The following is an 18,686-nucleotide window of genomic DNA, read 5'->3' as shown; positions in this document are numbered from 1 at the left end:
ATAGGGAACAAAGTCCCACTATATAGCGCAGGGGACTAAGTTCAGCACCTACGATAAACCAGAATGGAAAAGAATATATAATCTATATGTTATACATTATACATATATATGGGGCTTCCCAGGTGGTGCTAGTGGTAAAGAACTTGCCGCCAACGCAGGAGACATAAGAGACACAGGTTCAATCCCTGGGTTGGGAAGATGCCCTGGAGAAGGGCATGACAACCCACTCCAGTATCCTTGCCTGGAGAATCCCATGGACAGAGGAGCCTGGCGGGCTGCAATCCATGGGGTCGCAAAGAGTCAGACTCGGCTGAGGCCACTTAGCACACACACACACACGCACACACACACGCACAGTGTCATACATTAGCATCTAAATGACACAACCACCAGCACCATGACAGTTCCTCTTTTTATTTTGCTGTGACAGTTCTGAGGCCAGCCATAAAAGGTCAAAAAGTGAGCATGGAAACCCCTGCTCCTTCCCCCAAAATAATCGGCCTAATCCTCCCACTGAATGGCCCATGAGATTGCCCAGCCCATAAAACCTAACCATGCCATATTTTGAGGCTCTGTCTCTCCTTGTTAGATGGCCCACACTCAACCTGTGGAGTGTGTTTCTGTCTAAATAAATCCACTCCCTACCTACCACTTCGTCCCTGAATTCCTCTGTGACGAAGCAAGAACCTTAAATTCCCCAGCAATGTATATATGGGAGATACCCAGAGGAAAGTGAGTAACTCTGAGATGGTTTAAAATTCAGGCTTAAATACTATCTCCACAGGGGGATAAAAGGCAGAATGTAGACCTCTTAGGGGAGTACAGGTGACTATTAGGAAAGATGAACAGGCCCTTGGAAGAACAGACAGGAGATACTATACTTTGTAACAAAGTTTGGGTAGGGTGTTGTTTGCCAGTCTTTTCTCCTATGATAAGAGTCCCTCTTCCCTGGGTGGATAAAACACCCAGGAGGAGGAATTTAGGACAACTGAGCTTCTTTTGAAGGATCTGTCTGTGGACAGATGAGGGAATTCTCCCAGCATTTGCTGTTTTTCAAGTTTCTGCAGCTAAATAGCCAATATGCCAAAAAGTGGCATACTTTGGGGTAGCATGTCCTGAGGTCCTACGGTTATATTTTGGGGTGACACATTCTGTTACCATCTAGTGGCAACCTCGGGACAAAAAAGGTTCAAAAAGATATGTTATCACCAAAAGCAGTTAGTATAATCATATTGAAACTGTGAACTGTTTCCAGCTAGTGATTCACAAGGTGAGTAAATCATGAGGTGTCTGACAGATGTCCATTCCCCCAAATCTCACAGTATCCCTCAGTCTCCTATGGATTCATTGCTGGGTACCACCAACTTTAAAAAAGAAAAAAAATAATAAAACCAATGGCAGAGTTGTGAGTTAAGTTTTATTTCAGGCCGAATGAAGACTATAGCCCAGGAGACAGCATTTCAGATAACTCTGAGAAATTGCTCCAAAGACATAGAGGGAAAGTCAGTGTACACATGGTCTTGGTGAAGGGGGGTGCATGCTATCAAGCACTTTTTTTTTTTTGCAGGAGTTTCTGTTAATAGCTCAGTTGGTAAAGAATCTGCCTGCAATGCTGGAGACCTAGGTTCAATTCCTGGGTTGGGAAGATCCCCTGGAGAAGGAAATGGCAATGCACTCCAGTACTCTTGCCTGGAGAATCCCATGGACAGAGGAGCCTGGCAGGCTACAGTCCATGGGGTAGCAAGAGTCAGACATGACTTAGTGTTATCTTTTTTTTTTCTTTCTTTCTGTTAGTCACAAGGAACAGTCATCACCATGAAGGATTTTATTGCTTTTCTAGATATGAGGAGATATAAGAATAGGGCTCATAAAATCAGCTCCTGTAACTATCTGTCTGAAGACCTGTTCTGCCAGTTTGCCCAGAATACAGAGAGCCTCATTTCCTGCTCTCACCTTGAGCTCTTTTCAGGGGTTTGTCGCAGATCAACAGCAGCAGCGGCACATGATATAAGCCTTGCAGAGGTGGACAGCAAGTGCCAATCTGTAGCTGACCGTGCGTGGATTACAAAACCACCTCAACCAAAGTTGAGAATAGGCTTCCGAAAAGTGAAAGTCGTTCAGTTGTGTCCAACTCTTTGCAACCTTATGGACTATACAGTCCATGGAATTCTCCAGGCCAGAATACTGGAGTGGGGAGCTTTTCCCTTCTCCAGGGGATCTTCCCAACCCAGAGATCGAACCCAGGTCTCCCGCATTGCTGGCAGATTCTTTACCAGCTGAGCCACAAGGGAAGCCCTCTGAAAAGTTAGGTAGGTGGTAAATATTAAGTGGAAGCTGATGGTAATTTGGAGACTTCATCTCAACACAAAATAATTGGGAGTTTCCCCCAAATCTTTACATCTGAACTTGAATGCCATCAGAAGACCACTACTGCAAAAACTGCCAGAACAGTCAAAATACTTCTTGTTCTAGAAAGTAAGACCTCAAAGACTGCTTAAACTAGGAGGCATGATGGAGATAAGGCAGCCCATTTCCTCCATCTTTAAGCAGAGAACTTAATAACTAACATTATTTAGCTCTTACATGACAGTACATCAGTCACTGTTCCAAGTGCTTGGCTGCACTAACTCAGGTGTCCATACCACAATGCCATGAATCACTACTACTGTCTTCATTTCATAGATGAGTAAACTGAGGCAGACAGAGGTCCAGAAATTTGCCCAGCAGGTGGAGAAACTGGCATCAGACTCCAGAACACCTGGTCCCAAAGTCCAAGCCCTTCCTCATGTGGAAAAGAGACCCCAAGAAGATTCTTATCACTAGATTGAGTTCAGTAATTGACAATTTACAACGTGCTTTCAAATCAGTTACCTTTTCCAAGAGTCATAAAACTTCAAAGTGGGTGGGAAGAATACTGTACCCAAATTCCAACTGGGAAAACTGAGGCTGTATCCAGTCCCAGGTCAAGTTGCTACTGAGTGATTGTGTGGCAAGCCCAGTTTTTTGGTGAAACCACAGTTCAGTGATTTTTTTTTTCCTCATACATTTTCTAAGATGACACGTGGCATCACAGAAGAAAATTAGAAGACGGTTACTGTTCGCTGATCTTCAGATGGGTTTCCCAGGTGGCGCAGTGGTAAAGAAGCCACCAGCCAGAGCAAGAGATGCCGGAGACACAGGTTCGATCCCTGGGGCGGGAAGATCCCCTGGAGGAGGGCGTGGCAACCCACTCCAGTACTCTTGATGGAGAATTTCATAAATAGAGGAACCTGGCAGGCTACTGTCCATGGGGTCACAAAGAGTCAGACACAACTGAGTAACTGAGCGTGCGTGCACACACTTGCACAGAGTCCAGATAGAATAGTAATAGCTTCAAGCATTGTGTCAAGCTGTCTACCTCAACAAGTCCTCTCCACAGCCTTACAGGATAGACACTTCCCCCATTTCACAGATGAGGAAACTGAGGCTCAGAAGCCCCACTTCCCCAGGTCCTTCAGCTGTCTCTAGAGCTAACTGTAGTTTTCAGAGAAGACTGAAAACTAACATATGCCTAATCATTGTGCAGGTTTTACAAAACCTGATTTGGTGAAAACGACATGCTTCAATTTCAGGAAGTACAGAGAGTGTTTACTGGCAATTCTGTTTCCTGGTGGGGAAAAAATTTTATCTTACAAAATATAATTGTGACTTTACAATCACTATTTCCTGTTTTCAGAAATGGGTGCAAGCAACTGGAGTGATAGCGTGGAGAGGTCAAGAGACAGAGTCGCTATTTAATTTGGCTTCACGTGTAAGTAGAGCAATGGAATTTAAGGAGATAAAAAACCACCAAAGCTAGAATTGCAGACAGAGTAGCTTGGGAAAACAAAGGAAATGGACAGAAGTTAAATCCCTATGGTGAGCCACAAGCCTGCGCCTGTTTCCTCCTCACATCCCCCAGTCTAGTGAGCATTTTTGCTTGTTTATAGGTGAGGAAACTAAGGCTGGGGAGGTTAAGAACTATCAACCCAGCCATGGTGCCATTGGACCAGGGGGAGGACGGAGGTGAGGCTTGCACTCCCAAACCTAAGCTCTCCCTGCTGACTCTCGCTCACCCGTTCTTCTTGCACGGCCCTGCAGTGCACCTTTCTCTGCCTCAGACTCCAGCGTTTCGGTTTGTTTGGCCTCACTGTGCAGTGGCCACATGTACTTGCCTTGGATAACATAATCTCTCCAAATCAATGTTGCTATTACTGCTACTATCGCTATTATCGTTCTGACACCCGTTGATCTACACTGACATCCTGTGCAAGGCTCCAAAGCCAGAGCCTGCGATGACAGACAGGTCGTGGGACTCGAGCCTAGCTCGGTATCACTTTGCCTGTCACTCCAACCCAGGGAGCCTGCCTGGCCGGGACTTCTCTTACAGCAGACTTGGCTTCAGTTTGCAAAATTCCATTGTCACCGTCGGAGACACATTCTTAAGTGCCTGAGTATTGAATCTGAATCCAGCCTTTGGGTTGTTAAGAGTAAGTCGCTACCGTGTTGAACTTGAAAATCAGTTCTGGTCTAAACTTAAATTTTCAAAAATGTACAACAAAGAGTAACCTAAAAAAAGATTAACTTGGTGATGTCTGTTTTTATTTCTGCTTCTCCTGAGGTTAAAGACTAAGTTCAAATAATATGTGAAGGAAGCCCAAGAATAAGGAGGAAGTGAGGAAGACGTCACCATTTAATAAGAAGTCTGGCAGTTTTTAGCCTTCTCTTCCCTCAAAGTAACCTGTCTGTCATATAAATTGGAATTCTGAATACACTTCTGACAGAGACCAGAAGGCTGGACGTGTGTGTCATCTGATGCAATAATTAGCCCACATAACCCTTTCTCTGGGGTTTCCTGGTGGCTCAGTGGTAAAGAATCTGCCTGCCAATGAAAGAGGCTTGGATTTGATCTCTGGGTCAGGAAGATCCCCTGGAGAAGGAAATGGCAACCCACTCCAGTATTCTTGCCTGGAGAACCCCATGGATAGAGGAACCTGGTGGGCTATAGTCCATGGGGTCATGAAGAGTTGGACAGGAATAAGCAACTAAACAACCACAACATCACCACAACCCTTTCTCTATGATTCTTTTGATTCTTGGTGCTTCCTCCTTTGCAGAAATTGAGCTTACTAATTTATCTCCCTCACCAGGCTGAAAACTCCTCGCTGTGCTTAGTCGATTTATTCATGTCCAACTCTTTGCAACCCTATGGACTGTAGCCCACCAGGCTCCTCTGTCCCTGGGATTCTCCAGGCAAGAATACTTGAGCGGGTTGCCATGCCCTCCTCCAAGGGATCTTCACAACGGAGGGATCAAACCCAGGTTTGATTGCAGGCAGATTCTTTCCTGTCTGAGCCACCACCAGGAAGCCTGAAAGCTTCTTAGAAGTAGAGATTATTTTAACTTTGTACCTCCAGAGTATTCTCGTTTGTACTTTAGGACATAATAGCCTCTTGATGACTATTTAAGTGGATAAGTTAAGCATAGGATGAGTATTTAATGAATATCCACTTATCTCTATAGTCCTGTCTTGACACTCTGGGGGATACAGAGAAAGATGAGAAGCCATTTCCATCTTAAAGGAGTTTAGAATTGAATAGGATAGATAAGACAGACAAGACTTAATACAGACGGATAGATCAATAGGTGAAAAGTTACAATAAATTCTTCATGTTCAAGGTTGATGAATGATGAAGGGGAAAATGGTGATTTGGGGAGGGCAGGCACCCTGCCTTGTCCCATTCAGGAAATCCCTCACACTGTCTAGCATTGTGGCAGGGGGGATCAAATCAATGAACACAGTGTCAGCAGCCAGATTTGAGCGAGAACTTTGAGTTGATGAAGTCTCACTCTTCATTTTACAGACAAGACTTGTTCTTTAGCAGGGTTCCTCCCACTTTGAGCACCCTCCATTTTCTCAGCTGCCCCATCACACTTCATCTTCTTGGCAAGAAGATACTTTTCTGACTCTCTTTCCTGACTCCAAGCACAGTGACCTTGCAGCGTCTCGTAAATCTTGGTTTCTTGGATCATCTTCGTTTTTATTCTTCCTGCTGCCCGCCCTTTTTCTCTTTCCCGGTTCCTTCCTTCTCGCCTTCCTTTTTCTTTCTTTTTATTTTATTTGTTTCTTTCCTCTTTCTTCCTCCCCTTCTTTCTGGTCCCTTTCCTTCTTCCTTTCTTTCCTTTTCCCTTTCTTTCTTGGGTCTCCATTTTATTAGTTGCATATTATACATACTATTAATTTGCTGTCTTCTAGATTTTGAAACACTTCAATGCAACCGTGAAGCACAGGAAAAAAGATGGAACAGAACCAAACACCCACTGTCCCGGTTTATCAAAAGTTCACATTTTGCCACATTTGCTTCAGCTCTTCATTCAAACTTGCGTCCTAAAGATGTGCTTGGAAGGATAGACTCCAGTCATGCTGCAGTCCTTACGTCTGAGACCAGAGGAAGTGGAGAAGCAGTGGGATGGGCTCAAAGTTTGGGGATTTAGCTATTAACTTCCTTCGAGAAACTGGCAACAACCAAAACATCCTGGAACCTGGTTTCTGTTCCCCATGCATGCTCCATCTCCTCTTCCGATGTAGCAGTCAGATGCTTCTTTTTCTCTGGCTAAGGCTCAGGCACTGTGATACACCTTCTCTAAGGCTTGTCTGAACAACCAGCTTGTTCCAAGCTCCTGGAGGGTATACGAGCCACATCATACCCACATTTGTGTTCCACACAGTGCAGAGCCATATGGAACACGTTGGAAGCTTGTTTCATTTTATTAAACCGTACAATTCCTATGAATGTGGCATGTGCAGCTCATTTGTTTTATTTTAATAAGGGTTTCTCTCTCAAATTATTAACTTTGCAACGTCTTCATTCATCATCTCATGCCTAGTCTGCCCAAGAATGTTGTAAATGGAACAAGTCAAATTTACATACGAACTTGTTTCCAAGGGATTCCCACTACAACGAGGATGAAAAATGGCCACAGGCGGTTTTCAACCCCATCTGCACACACCGTGCTTTGGGGACTCATTAAACACGTTTTCTGTGCTTATTTGGAAGATAAACTGTTGCAGTGTCTCCATGGTGGGGCAGACGTAATCTTCCCTGGCCGGATCCACCGCCAATGCTCAGCCACCTGATGGAGCTGAATGTCTCAGAGGTCAATAACTCTTCCTATCATTTTTCATTAAAGGGCTTGGAACTGGCAGATCCTCAAGGAATAATTACTTGGAATCTGGCGTACGATTTTAGTTCACCCCCTGGGTTAGCCTTGAGCATTCCAGCCCAAAGCCAGCTCTTGACAGGTTTTTGTAGGAGTCTCACCTCACACCTTGGAACAACTGAAATGTCTTAGGAAAACCACATTTCCAAAGTGAGAGTTCCCGGGTTGGATGGGAGACACAAAACACCCCCCAAATCACCATGCACCAGGGTGGGCTGACTTTCCAGATGGGGAAGGGGAAATGGGGAAAAGAGGAGCATCCTCATCCTGTTGGCTTCATGAAATGGCTCGTTTCAAACCTTGATTTAAAATAGGTAAATGGCATTCTAAATGCCATGCTCTGGTAACAGAATCCAGCTCTTAAGTACAGCCTCAGCCTGACCCACACACCTTGGGATCTCAGCTGTCCTTCTTGACCAGCAGAATCTCATGGTTCAAATCTAGTTCCCGTGGCCAGAGCTCAAGTTCCCACAAGCCAGAGGCAGAGTCAGGGTCTGGGGGCAGGTATGAGGGAGCCAGGGGGTCTCATCCTTTCAGGCATGAACCACTGGGAGCTTTAGGAGCATTCTCAGACAGAGACACGGAAGCATCTGTACATCACCCTGGGGACAATTTGGATCCATTGGTTTATCAGTCTCTTGGGCTGCAAATAATTCAGTGTGCTCTGGCTTGGATAAACCAAAAAGGAAAGAGGATGAAAGAGAGCTGGATCGACTCAAGGAGGAAAAGACAGCTGAATCACAGCCCACGCCTGCCGAGGCTAGTTACCACTCAGCCCCAAGGGCCTCATGGAACTTTTCTCCAGAGCAGTTTTGTTCAAAGGAAACAAAATTCCAACCACATATATGTAATTTCCAGTACTCTAGGAGCCACACTAAAAAAAAAAAAAGCAAAAAGAGACAGAAGGAATCCATTTCAAAATAATATATTTTATTTAACTTGATGGACCCAAAATATTATCATTTCAACATATAATTCAAAGAATGAGATATTTTAAATTCTCTTTTTTTTCACACTACGTCTTTGAAATCCACTGTCTGCTTTGCACTCACAGCCCATCTCAATTTGCATAAACACTCTGTAGCCACGGTAGTTTTCGTGTGTTGAGCAACACAACTCTGGGGTGGTGCCGTTGGTCTAAATTATTACCAAAAATTCTTGCTATCTGTGCATCTAAGCTCAAAATTCCAAATTTCTGGGAGACAGAGATGAAAATGGGCATTTAGTCTTCTAGCTACCCACTGGATCAATTAGCCATGTCGAGGCAGGACCACCGCACATTGACATGGTGGCTGAAGGTCCAGACTTGGAGGTAGAGGTGAGGATGGGGCCATGAGCAGGCAGCCCAGGAAGGGGTAGCCAGAACAGATTTGCATGGGCACAGGGGGTTTTCAGGGCTTCCCAGGTGGCACAGTTGGCAAAGAATCTGCTTGCCAAAGTAGGAGACATGAGAGATGTGGGTTCAGTTGCTGGGTCGAGAATCCTCGGAGAAGGAAATGGCAACCCACTCCGGTATTCTTGCCCAGAAAATTCCATGGACAGGGGAGCCGGGTGGGCTACAATCCACGTGGTCACAGCGAGTCAGACACAACTGAGCGCACACATATGCACCCTGCTAGCGTGTGAGATGAGCGCAATCGGGCGGTAGTTTGAACATTCTTTTGCATTGCCATTCTTTGGGATTGGAATAAAATACTGACCTTTTCCAGTCCTGTGGCCACTGCTGAGTTTTCCAAATTTGCTGACATATTGAGTGCAGCACTTTAACATCAGCTTTAACAGTAACCAGACGTTTTCAAAGTCTCTTGGGAAATGTACAATGGAGGAGACTTGGGATTCACTGGCTGTTATCCCTATTTTTGCAGGCAAGAACTGATCCCGGAGCACCCTTGGAACTAGTGTAAATATCAGCATCTTTCCCTGTCATGGTGCTGTGGTTTCAAGGTGAGAGGCAGGCAGCTTAGATGATACTATTTCTCCACTCATGAGAAGGTCCTCTGTGAATGCTCCCAACGTCCCAAGGTGGGATTGGCCCTCCCTCAACCCATAGACTTGGGTAGCTTTTATTATGAACCCCGATACTTGAAGACGCTGCCTAGACCTCCTCAGCCTTTCTCCTTGGGTGCTTTCTCTTAGCTTCTCTTCTGTCTCTCTAAGGAGCTCTGATTTATAGCACCTGCCAATTTCGGTGGTGTAAATGCTCCCACCATGACCAGTTTCAAGCTACCAGCATGGTATCAATCTCCCCACAAAAACCCTGAAAAGTTTCATGGTTTTTTTTTTCTTTTCTCTTACTAAAGTATAGTTGATTTACAAAATTGTGCCAACTTTCAGGCGTGCAGCAAAGATTCTGTTGTACACAAATATGTCTGTATATTTTTTTCAGATTCTTTTCCATTACAGGTTATTACAAGATGCTGAGTGTAGTTCCCTCTGCTACACAGTAAGTCTTTATTGTTTATTTCATAGATGGTAGGACACGACTGAAGTGACTTAGCAGCAGCAGCAGCAGCAGCATGTATGTGCTCATCCCAAGCTCCTAATTTACCCTTTCCCAAGCCCCTGTCCGCTTTGGTAACCACAGGCTGGCTTTCAATGTCCGTGAGGCTGTTTCTATTTTGTAAATAAGTTCATTTGTAATCTTTTTTTTTTTTAAGATTCCACATGTAACTGATATATAACAAAGACACACAGATGGCCAACAGGCACATGAAAACATGCTCAACATCATTAATTATTAGAGAAATGTAAATCAAAACTCTAGTGAGGTAACTTACAGCGCCCAGAATGGTCACCATCAAAAAGCCTACAAATAATAAATGCTGGAGAGGATATGGAGAAAAGGGAAGCCTCCTCCACTGTTGCTGGGAATGTAAATTGGTGCAGCCACTATGGAGAACAGTATGGATGCTACTTTAAAAAACTAAAAATAGAGCTACCCTATGATCTGGCAATTCCACTCCTGGACATACATCCGAGGAAAACTTTGTTCCAAAGTGTGCATACACTCCAATGTTCATTGCAGCACTATTTATAACAGCCAAGACATGGAAGCAGCCTAAGTGCCCATCAGCAGACGAATGGATAAAAATAAAATTTAAAAAAAATAAAATAAAATAAAGAAGATGTAGTGCATATATATACACAATAGAAAATTACTGAAAATTTAACAGTCAGATCTGGTGACCTGAGAGCAAGCTGGGTCCAGCATCTCACAGCAGCAGAACTAAAGCCCTAACCCCTCAGGGCCCTGTCCACTCTCCCCCTTCCCCAAGTCCCCCAAGCTCTGCAGAAACGTGCAGAGCTGGTCAGAACATGGCCTGCCTCCCAGGTCAGTCTCTTCCTCCCAGCTGGATTCTTTGACATTTGTGTTCATGTTAAGTAACTCTCAGGAGAGTGGTGAGGATTAGAGAAAATGCTTGCAAAGCCTGCTCACAGGAAGTATGCAACAAATGCCACCATTCCTATTTTCCCATCTCGAATTTTCAACAAGTAAACTCATGCAGCAAGCCAGGATGGAGCCAGATTTGAACACAGGGCAGTCCCTCCAAAGATTTCAAATTAAACTACCAACACTGCCCAGTTTGAGACGGCATAGACACGGATGACACTTGCATCCTTTGGAGCACGCAGAGGGAGGGTCACGGAGTGAGAGGTGAAATTGCCATTAGGATTGTGACGACACAGAAATGAAAGATGAGACTTCTCTGCTGGTCCACTGGTTGGGAAACCACCTACCAACACAGAGGACACAGGCTCAGTCCCTGGCCAGGGAACAAGGATCCCACGTGCCACGGAGCAACCAAGCCCACGAGCCACAACTCCTGAAGGCCGTGCACCCGAGAGCCCATGCTCCGCAGCAAGAGGAGCCCCTGCAACGAGAAGCCTGTGTACCGCAACAAAGTAGCCCCCGCTTGTTGCAACGAAAGCAAGCCCTCACACGGCAACAAAGAACCAGCGCCACCAAAAATAAAATAAATAAAAACGTAAAAGAGATGAAAAATAATATTAGGTCCTGTCATTTGTTTCATAGGACTGCTGTAAGGAAATACTACAAACTGGGTGATTTACAATCACAGAGTTTAGTCACCTAGTTCTGGAGGCTTGAAGTCTGAAAGCAGGATGCCAGCAGGGCCCTGTTCTCTCCAGAGTCTCTGGGAGTGGATGCCACTCTCTGCTTCTGTGTTCCCACAGCGTGTTCCCTGTCTGTGCATCTCTCCCAGCCTCACCTTACAAGGACACCATCATAGTGGATGGAAGGTTCCGTTATCTTCAATTGACTGAGTCTGCAAATACTCTGCTTTCAAATGTGGTCTATTCATGTCCATGCTGTGTGCTCCATCACTTCAGTCGTGTCTGACTCTTTGTGAAGCTATGGACCGTAGCCTACCAGGCTCCTCTGGCCATGGGGATTCTCCAGCCAAGAACACTGAAGTAGGTTGCCATGCCTTCCTCCAGGGGTTCTTCCCAACCCAGGGATCGAACCCAGGTCTCCAGCATTGCAGGTGGATTCTTTACCATCTGAGCTACTAGGGAAGCCCAAGAATACTAGAATGGGTTGCCATGCCGTCCTCCAGGGGGTCTTCCTGACCCTCGGAGCAAACTCGCATCTCTCATATCTCCTGCATTGGCAGGCAGGTTCTTTACCCCTATCGCCACCACAGGCAACTTTTTTTCAACGTGTTTGCTGCTGCTGCTAAGTCGCTTCAGCCATGTCCGACTCTGTGCAACCCCATAGATGGAAGCCCACGAGGCTCCCCTGTCCCTGGGATTCTCCAGGCAAGAACACTGGAGTGGGTTGCTATTTCCTTCTCCAAAGCATGAAAGTGAAAAGTGAAGGTGAAGTCACTCAGTAGTGTCTGACTCTTGGCAACCCCACGGACTGCAGCCTACCAGGCTCCGCTGTCCATGGGATTTTCCAGGCAAGAGTACGGGAGTGGGGTGCCATTGCCTTCTAGAGTTACACTATTGCAATCATTGATCGTATATTGAACTATACATTTGATCAACTGCTTCAAATCTAGACATCACTTCCATTGAAGACTCAGTCATATACTTGGTAATACAAGAAATAATAATCTTGTGAACAAGCAAAATACAAATGGTATAGTTAATAACATTAGTGGAATTAAAAGTAAATATTTTAGCCATGAGCCTCCCACACCAGTTTTTTTTTTTAAAGATTGTCAAGACTAGGGGTCACTTAAAGCAGATTTTTGATGTGGTTCAAATGTGTTACATTAAAGGATTTATCAGGTACAAAAATACAGCATTCACTTTGAATTATAGCACAGACATCTCCCTGAGGTGCTGTAAGGTGTCAAGGGTCTTGCAGTTGTGTAGCACTGCTTTCTCATCACAGAGATCTCAGAATTCAATAGGCTAATAGCCCGGTTACTATCATTTAAAGCTTATGAAAGTTGTCAAGGTCAGTTACATCCTCCAACCCCATTGAAGGCACACACACACACACAAGCTGCTAAATGGTCATACCAGTAGAGTACAGATCTTTGACCCATTGGGATCATACCAATGGTAGATTGGTTGGGGTTACCTGTAATTTGTTAACATGTATGACCTTAAATTCACGGGAATCCCAGGCTACACCTTTGTATCATCCCTATAGATGTCAAGGCCATAAATTAGTGCCACAAATCCACTGAGTTCCATATCAATCCCTCTCTCTAAGGGTAATAACCAGCATAGTTCATAAGGCACCCAGCCTTGTCTCACAATTACCAGGTTGATCACTTTTAGTATGATTTAACCGTTCCCAACATAGACAAGCCTTTAAACTTAAACGACCATAGCCTGGTGTTGACCATGCGGATCCTCCCCATAATTGTAGGAGTTTTCCTTTTAATAAATGAGAAGTTAATTTTTTATTGAGACTTAGCTCATCACTCTGATTGAGTTTAAACGACCCTAAGAGAAAACTTAAATCTATGGCCAGCCTCAGAGCAGGTATTTTTAATTGGCCAGGTAAGAGGATCCCATCTAGAATGATTATGAATAGATAGAACAGAACTGAACACTCATCTGAAACAAATTTCCAACATGTGTTTAGGAGGATACAATTCAACCATAACAGATCTTTTGTAAGACGTGGCCACTGAACATCAAATCCCTACAGGATATTTTCAGCCCTCCAGCCTCCTTTCTCCAATGAATAGAAAAGTGTTTTGTCTATTTATAACCTAAACAAATATATTGTCGAACTCTGTTGACAACACGGAAGGATGGGAGCCTCTTCTCCCGATCCATCAGCCAAGCTTAATCTGGCCAAACCTTGTCTGCAGGCCTGTTCTCAGCAGGAGGACACTGAGTGCACAGACTCTAGACTTCCCCGGTCACACAGCGTTAGAGCCGAGTCCCAGCGCTCACACGTGTGGAGTGTCTTTTGCCCGAAGCCAGCCCTGACCCTTCATTACACAGGCAAGAAGCTGAGGGCTCAGAGAGAAGGGATTTGCCCCTCGCCATAGACAGAGCGTGAACCTCGCGTTCTCCTCCTCTGCTCCGGGGTCTCATGCACAGGAACAGTTGGAGTCAAGGGCAGCCAGCCCCCTCCGTGGGGACAGGTGGGCAGTGCAGGGGGCAGGGGGGCTCGGCGTAGAGAGCAACAATGCCACCTTTGGAGCTGACAAGCCACTCCCCGACCCTTCTCCTTGGGGGTTCTGCAGACAGAACCCCAGACATGGATCAATCTAGCCTTGTGTCTGCCATCCAGAATCCCAGGGGTGATTCCAATCAGTGTCTCTGCAAAACGACAGATGTCCCAGACCTTCAAAGTCACGCTCCACTGTCTGGAACCACAAATGCGGAAACTGCCGATATTAAATATTGCTGAAATTAACCACCCACTTACCACTTATGCAGCCTCCAATCAAGCAGAGCCCAAGGGCCCTTGAATTTAACTGGCCCTTGACGGATCTGAGTGACCATCTCAGGGCAGTATTTTTTGGCCACTGTTCCCCAGAATTCCTCACCCCTTCACTGGTGATGCTTCTGAAAGCAGAGTGAAATTTGCCGGGGAAGGACAGAGAAGGAGGCTCTTGGTGGGAAGAATTCCCCAGGGGCCGGGAGTGGGGTAGGAGTGGAGGATGATGGCTGGAGGGAACCGCCTGTGATGAGTCTAACAGGTGAATTAGTTCCAAGAAAAGGTCACTCTGTGTGCCCTGGAGATCTTGCTTCTAGTCGCCCCTGTCACGTGCCCTGCAGGTGTGTGCCAGTTCACACGCCTGAACCATCGGCTGGCTGATGCGCGGGGAGTTGGCTTTAAAGGAAGATGGTTTCCTGGTGGATGGCAGGGCCCCTTCCTAAAGTCCCAGGGGTGGGGCGGGAGGTGGGGGGATGATGGGGGGCTCACAGGTGATGGGGGAGGAAGGGTCACCTGGTGAAGAGGGACGCTGCCAAGGAGGTGAGATCACCAAGCTTCCCCCACATACATCTGGGAGGCTGGATGGGAAAGGCACGGGCAGGGCCCCCTTCATCCCCTCTTGGTTGGATGGGTGGGCCCCTCAGTGCCCTTAGGGCAGATTGCAGCAGTCATGGGCAGGAGGGGTGCCTGTGCTGAGTGGGCAGAAATGGGCTGTGCGCCCCGCCTCACCCCATCTTGCCATATGTGTGCTCAGTCGTGAAGTCATGTCCGACTATTTGCAACCCCAAGGGCTGTAGCCTGCCAGGCTCCTCTGTCTGTGGGATTTCCCAGGCAAGAACACTGGAGTGGGTTGCCGTTTCCTTCTCTAGGGGATCTTCCTGACCCAGGGATCGAACCCACCTCTCCTGCGGACTCTTTACCCACTGAGGCACCCGGGAAGCCCGTCAGCCCACAGGCTGTCCTGAGGTCTCTGCCAGCTCCAGGTCACCCTGCCACGCCTTCCTCCCAGCTGTCATGCAGGAACAGTGAAAGTGAGAGTCGCCCAGTCGTGTGCGACTCTTTGCAACCCCACGGACTACACAGTCCTTGGAATTTTCTGGGCCAGATACTGGAGTGGGTAGCCTTTCCCTTCTCCAGGGGAACCTTCCCAACCCAGGAATTGAACCCATGTCTCCCGCATTGCAGGCAGATTCTTTACCAGCTGAGCCACCAGGGAAGCCCAAGAACACTGGAGTGGGCAGCCTATCCCTTCTCCAGGGCATCTTCCTGACCCAGGAATCAAACTGGGGTCTCCTGCATTGCAGGCGGATTCTTCACCAACTGAGCTATCAGGGAAGATCGTGGAGGAACACAGAGGCTTCTAACCCTCCCACTGGCCTCCGTCCCTGGAGGCTGGGGAGCTCAGCAGATGCATCTTATCCTGATTTGAGGTATTTGAAAGCTGGAGGCCTGCGTCCCTAAAAGAGCTTCAGAAACCTGAGGGTCCCCCAGGCCTGCTCCTCTCCTCCACCAACCCCTCCTCCAACATCCTGCTTGGCCTTTTCCAAGCGGCCCCAGATTGCAAGCCGAGGAAGATATGGGCGGGGGGCATGCGCTGGGCTCTCAGCCCTGGAGCCTCGCCAGGCAGTGACTGATCACCCCACTTCCGGCTCTTCACTCTCCTCTCCCGGGACAGACGCGGTTATTCAGGCTTTCAGAGTTCTTGGAGAGAGCGTGGTCTTCAGGGCTTTTTCTGTGCAGGGATCCAGATAAGGAAGGAAAACATCCCAAGGCCTGAACAATGAGGGCCTTTGTTGCTGACAACTCTGGGGACCTCTCTTGTGGGGCCTGGCTGGGCGGGGTTGGCAGGCATTAGGAACAGGAGCCCGACTTCCCTCTGCAGCAACAATAACCTGGGAAGGAGCCTGGGGAGGGGGCAGAGGGGATGATGGGGGTGGCTATGAGGGTGCTGGTCTGTGGATTCTGAGAACAAGGCTGATTGTCACTACTCTCTGGCACTGACTGTGCTGCGACCAAAGGACAGGTTAGGGAATTTCCAGGATTTCACATTTTTAAACATTGCTTTTCTTCCTGTGGTCTTTCTTCCGCTCAACAATTATTACTTTTTAAAAAGCTTTCTGTTTTATGTTGGAGTATGGCAGATTACAGGCTTCCCTCATTGCTCAGATGATAAAGAATTGTCTTGCAATGCAAGAGACCCAGGTTGGAAAGATGTCCTGGAGAAGGGGATGGCAACACACTCCAGTATTCTTGCCTGGAGAACTCCATGGACAGAGGAGCCTGTCAGTGGGGTCGAAGAGTCGGACATGACTGAGGCACTAACACTTTCACTTTCACATCAGATTACAGTGTTGTGATAGTTTCAGGTGGACAGCAAAGGGACTCCGTCATACATGTATCCATTCTCCCCCAAAATCCCTCCCATCCTGGCTGCCACATAACACTGAGCAGAGTTCCATGTGCTATACGACGGACCTTGTTAATTATCCATTTTAAACACAGCAGTGTGTCCATGTCCATCCCAAACTCCCTGACTGTCGATTCCCCACACCCTTCCCCTCTGGTTACCGTAAGTCTGTTCTTTAAGTCTGCATCAACTCAGCAATTATTGAGGAACTACTACCGGCAGTAAGGATTGTGGGAGAGAAAAGAAAGGTGCTGGTTCATGATGGGCTCCGGGGAGATTAACCCTGAATTATCTGCGGACACAGTCAGGGTCTCCCCTGAAACAGGTGCCTCACAGGACCCTGCTGATTCCCCTCAGGACCCTCCCCCAACCCCTCTTTGACTTTAGACCTATAACTAGATTCAACCCCAAATGCCCAGAGACCCGGAGAAGAGCCCAAGTTGCAGCTCAAGCCCAATAGTCCCTCTCGCACAGGGAGGCCAGTCTTGCTTCCTTCAGGCCTTCAGCTGATTGGGTGAGGCCCACCCACGTTAAGGAGGGCAATCTGCTCTACTCAAAATCCATCCATCTGAACTTCAACCTCACCCAAAAACACCCTCGCAGATGCATCCAGAATAATGGTTGACCAAACATCTGGGCACCATGGCCCAGCTAAGTTGATACAGAAAATTAATCCTGAGGGTCCACTCTCTGTGAGCTTTGCACCCAGACATTGTTCTTAAACCATACTTAATCTCCAAATGAAGACAGTAACGCAGTTACAGCCACCCCCCACCCCCCGCAGCATGACACCACCGAAGGCATGCTAGCCCCTCCCTCAGAAGAGGATGCAAAGTCCTTGGGTGATGTACTTCTCCTTGATACCCTGTAACCCAAATATGATGGTGCAACATTAGCAGTGCTTAAATGCTGTGATACAAATTCAACACATCTTACGTTGCATAAGAAGGAGATAAAAGAGGAAGAAAATAAAGTTATCCGTATACACACATGTGCACACACTAATATATTCATTACAAAATAAAGAGAAAATACTCACGACAATTAGAGTCCTCCTTCCTGTGACTGGTCATGGGGCCATAGCTGGTATTTATAATGACCTTCTTCCACTGTTCATTCTGTATTCCTTTTGCCCTCAGCAAGCACCTCAGCTGGTTGTGGTTCTTAACTTGGTGGAGTGAACCAAACCTTCATTCCTCAAGCCTCTGGGCCATCACCAGTCCTGTCTGGAGGGGGTTGTTGTAGTTTTCCATCAACCTTAATTTCAGGGCATGGATATACTAACAGAGGCCCTAATGGATCTCCTCTGTTCCCAGACATACTCTTCCTTACCTCTGTTGTGAATAATTGTCCAATTTCTCCTTGGTGGTCGACCCATCTAAGTAGTATCCATGCCCAGCCCCACTGCAGACAGGTGAGACCTTGTATTTCGTGCTAGAGGCTGAGAAATTGAAGCTTGAATGATCTCTCCAGTTAGCTTTAATATGCATCCAGCGCTGTGACCCATTAACCCAATGGGAGAGGCAGCAAGGAAGCAGGCAGAGCGAAACACCTTGGGGTTAAGGGTGGAGCAGGTGGGCAGGAAGGACAGTGTGTGTGTGCCTGGGTGTCTTGGATGGGCTTGGTGGGAAAAGGAAAGACAACATCCCAAAATCTATCAAACGGAATGTCCCCATCAAAACTGTACCCTGAGCCGTAATGTCCCAAGAAATTCAACGTAGGAAATAATTTGTGAAAGAAGAAAACTAGCCCTGAACTTGAGGACTGTGAAGGTCGAGGAGACACTTACCAGGACCATGATTCAGAAGATACTCCCACAGTAGCCAAGAGACCTTTAAGTAAGGTCCCTGGAAGCTGCATCTCCTCCAGATACAAGAAGAGACAGTAAGTATTGAATTTACCCCTGACAGCTGATAAGCCTTCACTTCTGTTGACTAACAAGTACGCAAGATGTTCCGTTTCCCCAGTAAGCAAAAAAAAAAAAAAAAAAAGGCAAATTAAAGGAAGACACTAGCTCACACTTCTCAGAGTAGTCGAAGTCAGACAAGGTTCTTGCACGCGAGAACCAGGACAGCCACCCAGAGGCACCATCTGGCAGTGAGTCTCTCACATCAGAAATGCATATGGCGACAGGTAGGAAATCCCTGCCTTGGGGGTGTGCTC

This window comes from Capra hircus, chromosome 27 (genome assembly GCF_001704415.2).
Source record: "Capra hircus breed San Clemente chromosome 27, ASM170441v1, whole genome shotgun sequence".
NCBI classification, from domain to species: Eukaryota; Metazoa; Chordata; class Mammalia; order Artiodactyla; family Bovidae; genus Capra; species Capra hircus.
The sequence above is the reverse complement of the archived record's forward strand: the minus strand, read 5'-3'. Positions refer to the sequence as shown.